Genomic DNA, 16,306 nt, shown 5'->3' on the forward strand with positions numbered 1-16,306 from the left:
AGGGGTCCCACCTAACCTAACCCGCATTTGGCAATGCAAAGTGCCAATCGGCTGAATCAGCTTCCACCGAGAGGTGGCCATGCTCACCCATAGCTCTCTCCAATGAAGTCTATTGGAGCTACAGAAAGAACCAAAAAAGACCAATACAAAACTCACACATACTTAACTAAGTGCATATGTAGTTTGATTAAATAATATACTAGTAGCTAAATACTAACGTATTCTTTATTTTCTTTACTTAAATAGCTAACATTCAGTATTTAGAAGATCCCCAACAAACAACACCATACAGCTCAGTTGTGTATAATTAAAAAAAATAGCAGAATGTTACTTCTCTCATGGGTTCTTTTATTCAATTCTGGTTTCCTTCAACAACATACATGAGGGAGTGGATGGTTGGCCTGTTTCAGAATATATTAGATTGCAAGCGGATCCTAGCAATATCTGCATGGTTTGCCAACAATTCTCATATGTATGGCCAGCTGTAAGGGGTGTTTTAGGGGATTTAAAGTGCTTATTATAGGTAAAAATATGAAAATACAAAACTAACTTACCTAACCTTGCTACTCTGTAATGATGTGACTTACCTAAAAAATACTCCTCAGTTGCTAATTTCCAGTGTCCTCCATTGCTTCTTATTACAGCAGTTTCAGATCCTAGCAGTGGGTAGAGGGTCATTTTCTTGCATCTGTAATGGCAGGGGGTAGGGAGACGGACATGTGAGCCCTAATCTACCCGCCACTCTGTCCCTGCCTACTTGCAACGACCCACCCTAGGCGACGGGGTACAACTGGGCGGCGGTCCCTGCGGTCAGTAAGTGCACGACAAACACGACAAACATACAAGGAACACAAGCAAGGAAAAGGGGCCGTTGCCCACGGCAACACCGTGAGCAACCAGAGTGGTGAACGAGCCGAGTCAAGCCAGGAGTGTGCGAGGTACAAAACGAAAAGCAGAAGAGTAGTCGGTAAGCCAGGGTCTGTATGGAGCAGGATCAAAAATAGCAGGAGCTGTAGCTGGGCCAGGAAACCACAAGGAAAGAAACACAAGCAGCCTACTTGCAAGCAATAACAAGCACCGAGGGACAGGAAGTGCAGGCTTAAATAGACCGAGGGCGGGAGCTAGCTGAGTCTGGCCAGGTTACGATAGGCTCTCCCACTCCTAAGCCTGCCAGCCTGAATGGTGGAAGCAGGAGTCAGTCTCAGGGATGTATTCTCAGGTGCTGACTGATTAGTTCTGGGAGTTAACCCCGAAGCTGTGCCTGGCAGATCCTTTACAGTACCCCCCCTTTTATGAGGGGCCACCGGACCCTTTCTAAGTGGACCTGGCTTACTGGGGAAACGCAGGTGGAACCTCCTGACCAATACCCCAGCGTGAACATCCCGGGCGGGTACCCAAGTCCTCTCCTCGGGCCCGTATCCTCTCCAATGGACCAGGTACTGGAGGGAGCCTTGGACCATCTTGCTGTCCACAATCCTGGCCACCTCGAATTCCACCCCCTCCGGGGTGAGGATGGGAGCAGGAGGTCTCCTCGAGGGAGCCAAGGACGGGGAGCAGCGTTTGAGGAGGGAGGCATGAAACACGTCGTGTATCCGAAAAGACGGGGGTAACTCCAGCCGGAAGGAGACAGGATTGAGGACCTCAATGACCTTATACGGCCCAATAAACCGGGGAGAAAACTTCTTGGACGGAACCTTGAGACGCAAGTTCCTAGACGACAACCACACCAGATCCCCGACCATAAACAGGGGGTTAGCAGAACGTTTTTTATCAGCCTGAGTTTTTTGTACGCTCTGGGACACCTCTAGGTTTTTCTGAACCTGGGCCCAGACTGTGCACAGTTCCCGATGAACGACCTCTACCTCAGGATTGTTGGAACTACCAGGTGAAACGGAGGAGAACCGTGGATTAAACCCAAAATTACAAAAAAAAGGAGAGACCCCTGACGAGTTACTGACCCGGTTATTAAGGGAAAATTCGGCGAGGGGAATGAAAGAGACCCAATCAAATTGACAGTCAGAGACAAAACACATTAAGTATTGTTCTAGAGATTGATTAGTCCTCTCCGTTTGGCCATTGGTTTCAGGATGGAAGGCAGAGGAGAAGGACAGATCAATCCCCAACTTCATACAGAAGGCTCTCCAAAACAATGAAACAAATTGTACCCCTCTGTCTGAAACAATATTGACAGGGACCCCATGGAGACGCAGGATGTGTTTGACAAACAAGGTAGCCAACGTTTTGGCGTTGGGTAGTTTCCTGAGGGGCACAAAGTGGCACATCTTACTGAAGCGGTCCACCACCACCCACACCACCGACTTGCCTTGGGATGGAGGCAAATCGGTGATAAAATCCATGGAGATATGTGTCCAAGGTCTCTGGGGAATGGGCAACGAACGCAGTAAGCCCGCTGGTCGGGACCTGGGAGTCTTGGACCTAGCACAAACCTCACAAGCGGCGACGTAGGCCTTAACGTCTTTAGGCAACCCAGGCCACCAATAATTTCTGGTAATGAGGTGTTTGGTACCCAGGATGCCTGGATGGCCAGATAGTGCGGAGTCATGATTTTCCCTAAGTACCCTTAGCCGGAATTGCAGGGGAACAAACAGCTTGTTCTCAGGAAGGTTCCCGGGAGCTGCACCTTGATCAGCAGCAATATCAGAGACTAAATCAGAATCGATCGAGGAAATGATTATACCTGGAGGCAAAATACAAGCAGGATCTTCCTCCGAAGGAGGGCTGGCCATGAAGCTACGCGACAGTGCATCAGCCTTAATATTTTTAGACCCAGCCCTATAGGTAACCGAAAAATTTAATCTGGTAAAAAATAACGCCCATCGAGCTTGTCTCGGGTTTAGCCTCCGGGCAGATTCTAGGAAAACCAGATTCTTGTGGTCGGTAAGGACCGTTACCTGGTGCCTAGCCCCCTCCAGGAAGTGGCGCCACTCTTCAAATGCCCATTTAATGGCTAAGAGTTTGCGGTTGCCAATATCATAGTTACTTTCAGTTGGCGAAAACTTCCTGGAGAAGTAGGCACAGGGGCGGAGATGGGTGAGGGACCTGGTACCCTGGGACAAGACAGCCCCCACTCCCACCTCAGATGCGTCAACTTCCACGATAAATGGCTCCATTTGGTTGGGCTGAACCAGCACCGGGGCCGAGACAAAGCACTTCTTAAGGACCTCAAAAGCCTGGACAGCCTCCGGAGGCCAGTGGAGGAGATCAGCACCTTTGCGAGTGAGGTCCGTAAGGGGCTTAGCGATGACCGAGAAGTTAGCAATAAATCTCCTGTAATAATTAGCGAACCCCAAAAAACACTGTAACGCCTTCAGGGAGGCAGGTTGGACCCATTCCGCCACAGCCTGAACCTTGGCGGGGTCCATGCGGAATTCATGAGGAGTGAGGATTTGACCCAAAAATGGAATCTCCTGTACCCCAAACACACATTTTTCGGTTTTGGCAAACAGTTTATTTTCCCGAAGGACCTGGAGCACCTTCCTGACATGCTCAATGTGGGAGGACCAGTCCTTGGAAAACACCAGTATGTCATCAAGGTACACTACCAGAAAAATCCCCAGGTAATTTCTCAAAATCTCATTTATGAAATTCTGGAAGACCGCAGGGGCATTACACAACCCAAAGGGCATGACGAGGTATTCGAAATGGCCTTCGGGCGTGTTAAACGCAGTCTTCCACTCATCCCCCTCTTTGATGCGAATAAGGTTATACGCCCCCCGTAGATCCAATTTAGAAAACCATTGGGCCCCCTGAACCTGATTAAAGAGATCAGGAATCAAAGGAAGGGGATACTGGTTCCTTACCGTGACCTTATTCAGGCTACGGTAGTCAATGCATGGCCTAAGACCACCAACCTTCTTCTCCACGAAGAAGAAGCCAGCACCTACCGGAGAAGAAGAGGGACGAATGTAACCCTTGGCCAGGGATTCCTTGATATACACTCTCATAGCTTCACGTTCGGGACAAGAAAGATTAAATATCCTACCCTTAGGAAGCTTAGCTCCTGGTACCAATTCGATAGCGCAATCGTATTCTCTATGAGGAGGTAACACTTCGGAGGCCTCCCTAGAGAAAACATCAGCGAAGTCCTGAACAAACTCGGGTAGCGTATTCGCCTCCTTAGGGGGAGAAATAGAATTAACAGAAAAACATGACGTACAACATTCATTACCCCATTTGGTTAGCTCCCCAGTATTCCAGTCAAACGTAGGATTATGCAACTGCAACCAGGGAAGACCTAGAACCAAATCGTACGATAATCCCTGCATCAACGGTACAGAGCATTGCTCCAAATGCATGGAGCCAACAAGGAGTTCAAAAACAGGGGTATGCTGTGTAAAATAACCATTAGCAAGAGGAGTGGAGTCGATACCCACTACCGGGACAGGTTTAGGCAAATCAATAAGAGGCATAGCAAGGGACATAGCAAATTCCACAGACATGATATTAGTAGAGGACCCTGAATCCACGAAGGCACTGCCGGTAGCAGACCTTCCACCAAAAGAGACCTGAAAGGGAAGCAAGATCTTAGTACGTTTCATATTTACGGGAAATACCTGTGCGCCCAAGTGACCTCACCGATGATGACTTAGACGCGGAAGTTCTCTGGCTGCAATCTTACGCTTAGGACAGTTGTTCACTTGATGCTTGTCGTCCCCACAGTAGAAGCAGAGACCATTCTTCCTGCGGAATTCTCTACGTTGTTGGGGGGACACGGAGGCCCCGAGTTGCATAGGTATCTCTGAATCTTTCGGGGAGGAACGAAGCAACGGAGCTTCGGGAGGCATCATGGGGGAGTCGGAGGAGAAAACACATAAACGTTCACGTTGTCGTTCCCTGAGACGTCGGTCAAGTCGTATCGCTAAAGCCATAACCTGGTCTAGGGAGTCAGAAGAGGGATAGCTAACTAGCAGGTCTTTCAGGGCATTCGACAGACCCAACCTAAACTGGCACCTTAAGGCAGGGTCATTCCACCGAGAAGCTACGCACCACTTCCGAAAGTCAGAGCAATACTCCTCAACAGGTCTCTTACCCTGACTTAAGGTCACCAGCTGACTCTCGGCAAAGGCAGTCCTGTCAGTCTCGTCATAAATAAGTCCGAGAGCAGAAAAGAAACAATCAACGGAGGAAAGTTCAGGGGCGTCAGGAGCCAAGGAGAAGGCCCACTCTAGGGGCCCTTCCTGGAGCCGGGACATAATTATACCCACCCGCTGGCTCTCAGAACCTGAGGAATGAGGCTTTAAACGAAAGTAAAGCCTACAACTCTCCCGAAAGGAGAGAAAAGCCCTCCGGTACCCTGAGAACCGGTCGGGCAACTTGAGGTGGGGTTCAAGAGGTGCGGTGAGGGGAACTACCAGGGTAGCATCAGGCTGGTTGACCCTCTGAGCCAGGGCCTGGACCTGTAGGGAGAGACCCTGCATTTGCTGAGCCAGGGTCTCACGGGGATCCATAGTGGTGTCAGGGACCAGGGGTAGACTAGGTATGGGCTTGTTATTATGTAATGGCAGGGGGTAGGGAGACGGACAAGTGAGCCCTAATCTACCCGCCACTCTGTCCCTGCCTACTTGCAACGACCCGCCCTAGGCGACGGGGTACAACTGGGCGGCGGTCCCTGCGCTCAGTAAGTGCACGACAAACACGACAAACATACAAGGAACACAAGCAAGGAAAAGGGGCCGTTGCCCACGGCAACACCGTGAGCAACCAGAGTGGTGAACGAGCCGAGTCAAGCCAGGAGTGTGCGAGGTACAAAACGAAAAGCAGAAGAGTAGTCGGTAAGCCAGGGTCTGTATGGAGCAGGATCAAAAATAGCAGGAGCTGTAGCTGGGCCAGGAAACCACAAGGAAAGAAACACAAGCAGCCTACTTGCAAGCAATAACAAGCACCGAGGGACAGGAAGTGCAGGCTTAAATAGACCGAGGGCGGGAGCTAGCTGAGTCTGGCCAGGTTACGATAGGCTCTCCCACTCCTAAGCCTGCCAGTCTGAATGGTGGAAGCAGGAGTCAGTCTCAGGGATGTATTCTCAGGTGCTGACTGATTAGTTCTGGGAGTTAACCCCGAAGCTGTGCCTGGCAGATCCTTTACAGCATCAGTAAGTAAATAACTGAGAAAAACAGGTTTCTACCTCAGCATCATTTTCATATTGACAAGGATGATTATGCATGTGCAAGAGACTATAGCAGATCGACCCATAACAACTTGAAGATTTGTAAAAAAAACTATTATACTGTACAGACACAGTAAATAATGTCCTGTTTAGAAAATACTAAGAAGTGTGAATAAACAGTATATGCTATTGATTTTTACACCATGCATCTTGTTCATAAAACAAATTCTGAACACAAGTTTAGGAGCCTAATATGTAATCTCAGGCCTCATGCACACAACCGTAGAGGTGTGCACGGCCATGATTTGCAGCTCGGACGACCGCAGAGTGTAACCCGCGAGCCGCCTGCAAATCACGGGCTGTGCACATGGCCGCGTGCATTCATTTCTATGAGCCTGGTCCGCAAAACACAGCAGTAATCAGACATGTCCGTTCTTTTTGCGGTCCTGGCTCCTCGGCAATGCACGGACCGTGGAAACCACGGTCGTGTGCATACACCCTTTGAAATGAATGGGGCTGCCATTCACCCACATATGTGTGGGTGAATTGCGGCCGCAAAAATACGATAGATAGAAATATGCAGGATTGTAAAACACGTAATATAAAATAATCCCATCAGTTTATAGGACATACTTGTGGAAGTCACCATGTGCCTTTTACAGAGGCATAGGTATTAGAGGTGCAGAGGTAGCAGTCTCATCTGAGTTCTGGTGCCTGGGTGGGCATAAAAGGTCCCTCTGCCCAATACGAGGATACCAACACTGCAAGTGATGCACGATAGTTGGTAGTTGGGGCCCAGGATCATCAACTTACGCCGCTGGCCTTAATTATATTTTAGATAATATATATACAGTATATATGTGTGTGTGTGTGTGTGTGTGTGTGTATACTGTATATATATATATATATATATATATATATATATACACACACATATATATGTATATGTGTGTGTGTGTATATATACTGTGTGTGTGTGTGTGTATATATATATATATATATATATATGTGTGTGTGTGTGTATATACCGTGTGAATATATATATATATACATATATATATATGTGTGTGTATATACTGTGTATATATGTGTGTGTGTGTGTGTGTGTGTGTGTACACACTGTGTGTGTATATATATATATATATATACACTACCGTTCAAAAGTTTAGGGTCACTTAGAAATTTCCTTATTTTTGAAAGAAAAGCACCGTTTTTTTCAATGAAGATAACATTAAATTAATCAGAAATACACTCTATACATTGTTAATGTGCTAAATGACTATTCTAGCTGCAAATGTCTGTTTTTTAATGCAATATCTACATAGGTGTATAGAGGCCCATTTCCAGCAACCATCACTCCAGTGTTCTAATGGTACATTGTGTTTGCTAACTGTGTTAGAAGGCTAATGGATGATTAGAAAACACTTGAAAACCCTTGTGCAATTATGTTAGCACCGCTGTAAACAGTTTTGCTGTTTAGAGGAGCTATAAAACTGACCTTCCTTTGAGCTAGTTGAGAATCTGGAGCATTACATTTGTGGGTTCGATTAAACTCTCAAAATGGCTTGAAAAAGAGAGCTTTCATGTGAAACTCGACAGTCTATTCTTGTTCTTAGAAATGAAGGCTATTCCATGCGAGAAATTGCCAAGAAACTGAAGATTTCCTACAACGGTGTGCACTACTCCCTTCAGAGGACAGCACAAACAGGCTCTAACCAGAGTAGAAAGAGAAGTGGGAGGCCCCGCTGCACAACTGAGCAACAAGACAAGTACAATAGAGTCTCTAGTTTGAGAAATAGACGCCTCACAGGTCCTCAACTGGCAGCTTCATTAAATAGTACCCGCAAAACGCCAGTGTCAACGTCTACAGTGAAGAGGCGACTCCGGTATGCTGGCCTTCAGGACAGAGTGGCAAAGAAAAAGCCATATCTGAGACTGGCTAATAAAAGGAAAAGATTAATATTGGCAAAAGCACATAGACATTGGACAGAGGAAGATTGGAAAAAAGTTTTATGGACAGACGAATCGAAGTTTGAGGTGTTTGGATCACACAGAAGAACATTTGTGAGACGCAGAACAACTGAAAAGATGCTGGAAGAGTGCCTGACGCCATCTGTCAAGCATGGTGGAGGTAATGTGATGGTCTGGGGTTGCTTTGGTGCTGGTAAAGTGGGAGATTTGTACAAGGTAAAAGGGATTTTGAATAAGGAAGGCTATCACTCCATTTTGCAACGCCATGCCATACCCTGTGGACAGCGCTTGATTGGAGCGAATTTCATCCTACAACAGGACAATGACCCAAAGCACACCTCCAAATGATGCAAGAACTATTTAGGGAAGAAGCAGGCAGCTGATATTCTATCTGTAATGGAGTGGCCAGCGCAGTCACCAGATCTCAACCCCATAGAGCTGTTGTGGGAGCAGCTTGACCGTATGGTACGCAAGAAGTGCCCATCAAGCCAATCCAACTTGTGGGAGGGCCTTCTGGAAGCATGGGGTGAAATTTCTCCCGATTACCACAGCAAATTAACAGCTAGAATGCCAAAGGTCTGCAATGCTGTAATTGCTGCAAATTGAACATTCTTTGACGAAAGCAAAGTTTGAAGGAGAAAATTATTATTTCAAATAAAAATCATTATTTCTAACCTTGTCAATGTCTCGACTATATTTTCTAGTCATTTTGCAACTCATTTGATAAATATAAGTGTGAGTTTTCATGGAAAACACAAAATTGTCTGGGTGACCCCAAACTTTTGAACAGTAGTGTATATATATATATATATATATATATATATATATACACATGCATATGTGTGTGTGTGTGTGCGTGTGTATACTGTTTATACGTGTGTGTGTGTGTGTGTGTGTGTGTGTGTGTGTGTGTGTGTGTGTGTGTGTGTGTGTGTGTGTGTGTGTGTGTGTGTGTGTGTGTGTGTGTGTGTGTGTGTGTGTATATATTATATATATACTATTTGTATTTTAGTGTAGTGGCTCATTAATTGCTTGTCAAGATTCATCAACACTTTAAAGTCTAGACTGGGAATGCAACTTGGTGTTTAGAGAGATGTGAGGCTATAACTGACTGCCAGGATAAATTAAATGTTTAGGGATCAGAAATTAAATCATAGTCTAGTTCTAATAGAATATTGATCTGACTTTTGAGTTTGCTACCTATAGAGATTCTCTTTAAAGGTTACCTTTAAGTAACATGCTGTTTCTCCTTTCAGATAAACAATTTTTATTTGATCACAGAGTACACGAGAAATTGCCACAACCTGCAGTCATTTCAAACACTTGGGATTAAATGTACATCTAAAAACGCAGTATTTTTTTAATTAAATACACTGTCCTGCTGATATGAAACATTTGTGTTATGGAAACATAAAACTATAAAATCAACAGGCATTATCACAATGTCTTTGCTATATGTTTTGTATCTTTTTGTATATCTTTTTACTGACATTTATAGGAGTGTGTCACATATGTTCATTTGACGTAACAGTTATTATGCTGTATTTATCCATGCTATCAACAGATTTCTCAGTATCGCCCCTTTCACTGAGAATTACCAGATAAGCCGGACAGACAAGAACAGGGAGTACAAATCAAGTTGACCAGAATTGTAAGAAAAATATGGAATGGACATTGACAAGACAGTTTCAGGCCAGGATCAAGCAGATGATATCAGGAGTAGGGTGAATATGAATTCATACAAGACAAAAATCTAAGAGTCAGAGACAGTCCAATGATTTAATTTAGTGTGACTTAATCAGCGCATGCACAGTACATCCGATCAGCCCAGTGAAACTTCTGTGATGTACTGCGAATGCGCCGATTTGGAAGCAGAGGCGTGGGCGTGCTCTGGAGAGTATGGTGCCAGGCACCATCACAGCTTCTACACTATCTGGCCCTGTCAACCAAAGAAGGAAGGGAGGGACGGACTGGGGATAGAATGTAGAGCAGTTTGGAGCAACGGTGACCCCCTCTTTGCTCCAAAAAGCTAATTTGCATATATGGAATAAAGTTATTATCGCTGCAACAGAGCCACTCAGCTTAAAAATGAAAACAGCGTTAGATTCAGGTAAGGCTACACTATATTACCATGTGCTGCTGCTTTGAAAGACAAATTTCTGGTGACAGACTCCCTTTAACTTGGACCAAGGTGGGAGCCGGCAGCAGATTAAGTCAAAAAGTCAAATGAAGCCTTGATAGAGCCCATGGCCTGAAGCACAATGGATCAGTAGAGTAGCAGTAGTAAAAATGATATTTCAATATCCAGTGACATCAACATTATTGGTAGGATTTTTTTAAACTAAACTAACTTGAACTAAAAATTGCCAAGGCAACAAGCTTCATGGGAAGCATAGCGCTGGAAATTAGAGTTGTGAGCAACATATGCCATTGAAGAAAGTTTTGTCATGCTCAACCCCAACATTTTGCTTATTCAGTAACTACTACTATTAGATCACATTATCCTACTAAAGCTACTTGATTATAAGAAACACGTATTTCCATACCCCTAAGGAAAATTGACAATTGTGCGTTTGACGCAATGTTTGTTGTGAACTATGAATCTATCCTTATTAGATCTTACTTTATAGACAATAATGACTTAATGCTATAGGTTTTGCACAAATCAGTAGCACATGTGAAAGTATGAAGCTTTGTAATATATTGTGTCAGGGGAAAGTGGCATCCCCCTCACCTCCCTGCAGCCTTTCCCTGTAAATGTTCAGTAATCTCCTGACAAAAAAAAAAATCAGTCTAGTGTGAGATAGTAACTGATAGACGGGTATAAGGGGGATGCAGCTGCAGTCACTCTGTCTCAGTGTTCTGGAAGAGGGGAGAAGGGGGAAGTGCAAACATGAGTAGAGACATCTGATTTCTCAGAGCATGAAGGTCTAAAAATGCCAAGGGGACAAACTTCTGTGTAAGATTCCTGTCACTTTAAAAAAAAATTATTGTATTATTATTGTCCCTATACATATACAAAACTTTGCCTGTGTATATGATCAAAAGTCTTTATGCCACATATAACAGTTACCTCACGTGATAAGATATAAATTTAAGTCAATAGGGAAGATTTATCAATGTTTTTTTCACCAGTTTTTTGTCGCTAATATATATGAAAATATGATGTTTGGGCCTAATGTCATATTTATAAAGCCCGTGCCCAAGCTTTTCTAAACATATGAATTAAGGTTCGACCTGCTGTTGTTTTAAGACATGGCAAATTCATCAATAGGTTGTGCACCCTGTTGATGATTCTCTTGCATGCTGCACTGGGGAAGAGACTGGCGAACCATTAGTAGGGTATGCCAATATTGATAGATTTCCCCTGCAGTTTTTATATCAATATTTTCAGACCTGTCATCACCATAAGCATGGTATAATTTAAAAAAAAAAATAATATTATATATACAGTACTACTTTGATCCTTCTCCAATTTGACCAATTTTACATATTTTGACAAAAATTAACAAGTAACACGAAAAAAAAACAACAATCTAAATGACTCTACCTCTAAAATGTCTATCTAATTAAATGTTGTGAGGTATGGTAAAAAAAAAAAAAAAAAACATTTTCAGAATATTCAGACCTCTGCAGTATGGATTTCAGTGAGTTTAAGCTTGCAATCAGAGATGAGAGAATTTCCCGAAAGTCGTTTCAGGTCCAATTCTATCTAAATCAAAAGTGACCCAATTGTCCTGAAAACTCGTGCATAACGCTCTGAAGTCTTCTAAGACTGTATACAAACCCTTTGAAGCTTTTAAATGCGAAGACAGTATTAGTAATATCAAAGTGGCATCAACATATATGGCTTTGGGTAAATTAATGGTAGCCGGTAGTAGAAAACACAATGCACTGTTGGATTACATGTCTGTATTAGCAGGCAGCGGCACTTTATCAGCATCACTATTTAAATGTAAAAACTATTTGAAAGAATTGTCACTTGGATACAGACTGATGTATAACAGCGCTTTATAACTGCTTGATGCAAAATAATACACCAATTTTTGGTGGCACTATTATGAACAATTAGATATATCCAAAACATTCAGTGACGTCACGTTTATGACGTCTGTATCAGCACCATGAGCATTTAGATTAAAATCCATTTATTTATAGGGCACAGATTGAAGTACAACAGCGCTGTATAAATGCTTGACGCAGAAATATAGGCCAATTTTTTTGTGCCACTATTAAATATATTCAAAACAATAAGTGTCGTCACATCTATGATGCCTGTTACAGGGAGCAGTGCCATGCTATCTGCACCAGCGTTAATAGTATTGAAGAAGATTTGTAAATAATGTGATGAAGATTGGTGATTCACTAATTAATGTAAGAATTATATAGCTGCAGCACCACTCACTTACAGCAATGGCTGCCTGTCCTGCCTAACTAACACACTGACACTGACTGACTCCCATCTATCTCTAAAATCTATCTCTATTAACCCCTTCCTGCTTTGGCCACTTTTGAACTTCCTGACAGAGCCTCATTTTTCAAATCTCACATGTTTCCCTTTATGTGGTAATAACTTCGGAATGCTTTTACCTATCCAAGCGATTCTGAGATTGTTTTCTCGTGACACATTGGACTTAATGTTACTGCAAAAGTTGCTCGATACATTTAGTATTTAATTGTGAATTGTTTTTAGATGTTCTAAATTTAAATGTACCTGCTTGTAAGTTATAGTGTAGTTATACTACACAAAATTGTTGCTAATTAACATCTTCCATATGTCTACTTTAGATTGGCATCATTTTTTGAACATCCTTTTATTTTTCTAGGACGTTACAAGGCTTAGAACTTTAGCAGCAATTTCTCACATTTGCAAGAAAATTTCAAAAGGCTATTTTTACAGGGGCCAGTACAGTTGTGAAGTGGCTTTTAGGGCCTTATATTAGAAACCCCCAATAAGTCACCGCATTTTAAAACTTCACCCCTCAAAGTATTCAAAACAGCATTTATAAAGTTTCTTAACCCTTTATGCGTTTCACAAGAATTAAAGCAATGTAGAGGTGAAATTTGCAAATTTTTTTTTTTTTGCAGAAATTCATTTTTAATCCATTTTATTTGTAACACAGAAAGTTTTACCAGAGAAATGCAACTCAATATTTATTACCCAGATTCTGCAGTTTTTAGAAATATCCCACATGTGGCCCTAGTGCGCTTATGGACTGAAACACAGGCCTCAGAAGCAAAGGAGCACCTAGTGGATTTTGGGGCCTCCTTTTTATTAGAATATATTTTAGGCACAATGTCTGGTGTGAAGGGCTCTTGCGGTGCCAAAACAGTGGAAATCACCCAAAAGTGACCCAATTTGGGAAACTAGACCCCTCAATAAAATTATCTAGGGGTATAGTGAGCATTTTGACCCTACAGGTTTTATTGTAGAAATTATTGGAATTAGGTCGTGAAAATTTAAATCTACATTCTTTCAAAGAAAATGCAGGCTTAGCTAATTTTTTCTCATTTCCACAAGGACAAAGGAGAAAAAGCACCACAACATTTGTAAAGCAGTTTCTCCCGAGTAAAACAATACCCCACATGTGGCCATAAATGGCTGTTTGGCCACACGGCAGGGCTTAGAATGGAAAGAGCGCCTTTTCGCTTTTGGAGCTCACATTTAGCAGGAATGGTTTGCAGAGGCCATGTCACATTTGCGAAGCCCCTGAAGGGACAAAACAGTGGAAACCCACCACAAGTGACCCCATTTTGTAAACTACACCCCTTGAGGAAATTATCTAGGGGTATAGTGAGGATTTTTACCGCACAGGTTTTTTGCAGAAATTATTGGAAGTAGGTCGTGAAAATGAAAATCTACATTCTTTAAAAGAAAATATAGGTTTAGCTAATTTTTTCTCATTTCCACAAGGACTGGAGGAAAAAAAAGCACCACAAAATTTGTAAAGAAATTTCTCCTGAGTCAAACAATACCCCACATGTGGTAATAAACGGCTGTTTGGACACACGGCAGGGCTTAGAATGGAAAGGGCATCTTCTGGCTTTTGCAGCTCAAATTTAGCAGGAATGGTTGGCGGAGGCCATGTTGCATTTGCAAAGCCCCTAAAGAACCAAAACAGAGAAAACGCCCAAAAAGTGACTCCATTTAGGAAACTACACGGGTGTAGTGAGCATTTTGACCCCACAGGGATTTCATAGAATTTATTAGAATTGAGCAGTGAAAATAAAAACAATCCCTTTTCTTCAATAAGACGTAGCTTTAGCTAAAAAATGAGCCAGAAGCTGAGCCGGTCCCATCTTGCCGATGGTACCGGAAGCCTTTTAGGCCCTGCCTCCAAACGGGGGCATAGGAGGCTCCGTTGCAGGCAGACCGGGAGGCCAGTATTACGCCTCCGGTTGCCATTGCAGCCACCAGCAACCCAGCGATCACGTTGCTTGGCTGCCGGTGGCTAAAACCCCTTTAGATGTTGCGATGTCTATTAAACGCAGCATCTGAGTGTTTAATATGCTGGATCGGAGGCTAGCTCTGGTCCTGGCCGTTACATCAGGGTGCCAGCTGTAACATACAGCTGGCACCCGGCAGTGATGGTGCGGGCTCAGCTCCTGAGCCCGCACTATCACCGCAACGTAATGGTACTGTGCTTTGCGGGAAGCCCAGCCCGACAGCGCCGTATATTTACGGCGGATGTTGGGAAGGGGTTAAAATATTGTAAATCTAAATATCCTTTTCTCACTATAAATCGTGCTTGCTGACACTAATCCACTTTATATCTGTATTCTGTATTTTACTATCTCGCACTTGCTGTCTGAAGTCTTCTCTCTCTCTCCTATCTGCATTTCCTGGTTGGGCTGTTTATAGTGGATATGACTCATATGAAGGTTACTCACTGAGTCCTCAGTGACTCACACCTATATTGCTCCTGATTGACTGTCCTAGGGTAGGCTGCCTGCAAGGCAGCCTCCCAAGGATATGTGATCCTTCTTCCCCGTCTCCTTCTGATCTGTAAAATGACGGCCGCCATTTTGAGCGATACATGAGGAAAGAATCCCAAAAGTTTTGGATTCGCTAAAATCTAAGAATTTGGGGAAATTTGTAACAAATTGATTTGCTCATCTCTATTTGCAGTATAACATATGTGGATATATATATATATATATATCTATCTATATATATATATATATATATATATACATAGATATATATATATATGTAATAGTGCCCCATGATTAATCAAATTAATTACATTAATTCGCCCCTCAAGGACTCACACAATTCTGTTTTTTAACAGAATCGTTGAATCGATTCTGTAGTGGCGCCGTAGCGCTGAGATGCAAGGGGAAGCTCCGACCCGCCACCTCGTCACTGCCGAGTCCTCCCCGTTCTGTCTCTGCTTCCTCATGGAACTGCTGTTCTTTACTGAACAAAATGATACAGTACAGAACAGCAGTTCCGTGGGGAAGCAGAGACTCCTAGTATGTAGCCACACGGCCCCGCTGTAGATAGCATCCCCCTTGCATATACCACCACCACCTCCTCCTCCTTGCATATCCCACCCTCCTTGTAGATCGCATCCCCCTTGTAGATTGCATCCTCCCTCCCTTGTAGATTGCACCCCCCCCTTGTAGATCGAACCCCCCCCCTTCCTTGTTGATCCTGCCACTGTAGCTCCCACTAGGAGCTGAATCCATGGCCAAAGCGTAGGCAATCTCTGGCCGGGGATTCAGCTCCTAGTGGCAGCTGCACCGGCGCGATCAACAAGCAAGGGGGGGTGAAATCTACAAAGGAGCGGGGTGTTATCTACAAGGGAGGGTGTTTGCAATCTACAAGGGAGGGGGGTGCAATCTACAAGGGAGGGGGATTGCAAGCTACAAGGGAGGGGGTGCTGCGATCTACTAGGGGGGTGGGGTGCTATCTACTAAGGGGTGTGGCACTATCTACATGGGCAGTGAGGAACTCTATTGGGGGGGTGGCACTATGTGGGCAATGTCATTACATGTGGGCACTGGCACTGTCATTACATGTGGGCATTGGCACTGCCATTATATGTGGGCACTGTGGCACTGATGTTGGCACTGTATGTGGGCACTGTGGCACTGTATGTGGGCACTGTGGCACTATATGTGGGCATTGTGGCACTATGTGGGAACTATCCACAGGGACATTGCGGCACTATCTACATGGGCACTCTGTCACTATATGTGGGCTCT

Source organism: Rhinoderma darwinii, chromosome 2 (genome assembly GCF_050947455.1).
Source record: "Rhinoderma darwinii isolate aRhiDar2 chromosome 2, aRhiDar2.hap1, whole genome shotgun sequence".
Lineage (NCBI taxonomy): Eukaryota > Metazoa > Chordata > Amphibia > Anura > Rhinodermatidae > Rhinoderma > Rhinoderma darwinii.